Below are 3,106 nucleotides of genomic sequence, written 5' to 3'. Positions count from 1 at the left end.
CAGACGTGTGGTTGCCATTTGACTTGATGCGTTTGTCACAAGACCCAGTACCTGGGAACTCACATAGCCAAAAGAAGGTTGTGCAGTGTATGCAGTCAGGGTGCAAAATGTGTACAGTGGCAAGTGTAAGTGTAGTTATTGTCTCAAAGTACTAATACCAGAGCACCATGAAAACTAAATAGAGTGCATGCATGAAAAAAGGTATAGCAGTAAGTACATTGCTAAACATGACCAAGATTTCACAAGGTGCTGTTACAGGGGCTGTAACAGGGGCTGTCTGCGTCTGATGCTGTGAATGGTAACACATGCAGCTGGTTCTTAGCTCTGCAAAAGCATTGGTCATCCCCCTCCCACCAAGTAACAGAAAACTACCTGACCTTTCACTGAATGTTTGACTCATGTATCATGATAAAGGTATGTAATATATTTTATACTAAGTGCTTTCAGCATGCTGGGCCACCTCAGCTCTACCATACGGAATTCAAGGAGATTTTTTTGAGGGAATGACAATGCAATGCAAGACAAATAAAGGTGGAAGCGAGAGTGATGCAAACTATGTCTCTGTATCTAATACAGGATAGTATCTTTTTGGCTAAGAAGAAATGCTGCTGGAAGGAAAACTTCAGTGTTTTTTATACAACAACGGAAGCAATATAAGTGATTTCCTATTAAATTTTTTTAAGACGCAGAGATAAAGCTTATTGCATGTGATCATCTGTTTCAATTTGTGAAAGGGATTGACTTCCCCTGGCTTCAATTAGAAATTAATTTGACTTTAAAAACTATCTGTAGGTAACGGTTTCACTTTAAAGAATCTACTTTTGTTTATTTTGTGGTCACAGAAGCTGCTTAAGTTGTGTAAGAAAAATACTTTCCCATCCTTGTCTGCTTGTTTTTCCCTTTTCTTTATATTCTTTACCTGACCCACATTTACTGTTATGTTCAAACCACTTAAAGGTCTAAGTGGTCTCATGTAACAAAATTGCCATGAAAGCATATGCTTGAGAACTTAAATTCCAGACCCCTGTCCCCGTTTCCAGGTGTATTTGGCAGTGTAGCTGTATGATACTGTTGGCTGTGCCATTCCCAGGGGAGGATTTTGCCCAGACAGAAAAAGCTGCAAATTTAAAGATTCAAGTGGGCTTTCAATAAGTATTGATGGATGGTCTCCCATTGGGCCAAATCCAAGATTAAAAGCCTGAGCTCTGTTTGAATATTCTGTTTCTGAGGTGCCAAAATTCTTCAGTGGCAGTGGTTAAACTACCCTAGCAGATGGACAGAGTTCACTGACTAGAATCAAATCTTCTTGTTCGGCTGCAGAAGGAACTTCTTCAGACAGCAAAGCGCAACATACGTGTAGTGATAAGTCAGACTGTTTGCAAAAGTAAATGCAGTTGTGAAACCTCTTTCCTTCTGTTCATCATTTCACCTCTCAGAAGTATTACCTCCAAATGTAGCCACTTTTCCATCTGTGTGTGAATATGCCAAGCATAGGCCTCCGTTTTTAGCATCATTTACCCCTCCTCATTCTCTCCTTGATATTTATGGTATGCCTACTTTCAGCTCTTCCTTTGTAAAGGTGCAGTCCTGTCCTCTCCCAGAATTACCTAATCCCAACATCTAAAATAGTGGGAGGTATTTGCAGTTGCACTGACCCTACCTACCTTTTTTAAAAAGGTAATAATACTTTATTATGTGTATATACACATGATCTGACATACTCAAAGTTAGTAAATTCATAAAGGTAAAAATGAAAATATTGTTTAGCAACATAAACTTGATTAAACTGAAAAAAATTCCCAGTCTTCTCACCTCTTCGGAAGAAGACCGGGAATACCTACACTTTGAAAGTGGATTTGATAATCTGTTAAATCTTGCCAGGACTAGGAAGTTATATTGTCAAAAAAGTCAATTTGAGAAGATGTATGGTAAAGACTTTACAGTGAAAGTAAAAAGATAATGATACTCATCCACCCATTAAATAAACTCCATCTAATGCAAGTCATAAAAATAAGATGTTCTTCACAAAGGTTTATGGACATGTACAAAGTACAAAATACGTATCCTATTTGAATATGCTTCTGGGTTGTGTTAGCATTTCTCATGATTCAGGAGCCTTTTCAAATGATAGTTTATTGCAAATTTCATCCCTTGGGCATGGGTTGCAAAAAGCTTCTGTCAAGCCCAGGACCATACCAAGTTGCTGCCCCGTTCCTCTTCCTTGTTTGCATGTTTGTGAAGAGCCCGCAGTGAGTTGAGATGCTGGTCCCTACCAACAGAAGGCAAAGCCTTCCAGCACCCCTGGCTTTTTGTTTTCCAGTCTTAGCCCTCGATGAAAACATTCACAAATAAATGCAAATTTTAAAAAAGGATTACACAGACCCATTCCCTGCTGTGACATGGTGTCACTGAGTTTACTTCCTAGCTGTAAGGATTTCTAGTTATTTGGCAGACTTTTTTCCAAATATGCGGTTCTTTATCATATACATATCTCTGAAGATCAAAATGCTAAAAACAAAAATCACTCAACTGCTGCTCTGAGAAAGCTATTACTGGGAAAATAATGTTCTGTTTCTAAAATCAGAGGATAATAAGAGTTTTTTGTGCTTTATGACAGAAAGGATCACCATAGCAGTGATTTATGTGCGTGTACAAATACAGACAGACCTGTACATTAAAGTCTGTCACGCAGTGATGGAAGACTTGGTCATGAGATGGGCAGACAACATTACATTTTAGGTGTCAACTGAATATGCTGGTCAGATATGTAATGGAAAGAATTACCAATTTGAATTTATCAAACTCATATCATAGAATAAAAAAGGTCATTGATTTAACAATTTTAAAATGTTACATATCACTTTCCTCTCTGAAGCCTTCATGCTGAATATGAAACATGCAATTAAGAGAAATTAAGGGAACTGGAGTTTAGCCAAGAAAATTTTGAAATAAATGAGTGTCAGTGCAGACCAATGCTGAGAAATGCTTTATGAAGGATAGGTTGCTGACAACCTACGTAAGTGTTAAAACCTTGTCTATAACTTACGTGCAAAAGGCCACATTTAGCTCTCAATAATGCTTGCTTAAATAAGTAATACCAAGGGCA

This window comes from Pygoscelis adeliae, unplaced genomic scaffold (assembly GCF_000699105.1).
Source record: "Pygoscelis adeliae isolate BGI_AS28 unplaced genomic scaffold, ASM69910v1 Scaffold264, whole genome shotgun sequence".
NCBI lineage: Eukaryota > Metazoa > Chordata > Aves > Sphenisciformes > Spheniscidae > Pygoscelis > Pygoscelis adeliae.
This window is presented reverse-complemented; position numbering follows the sequence as displayed.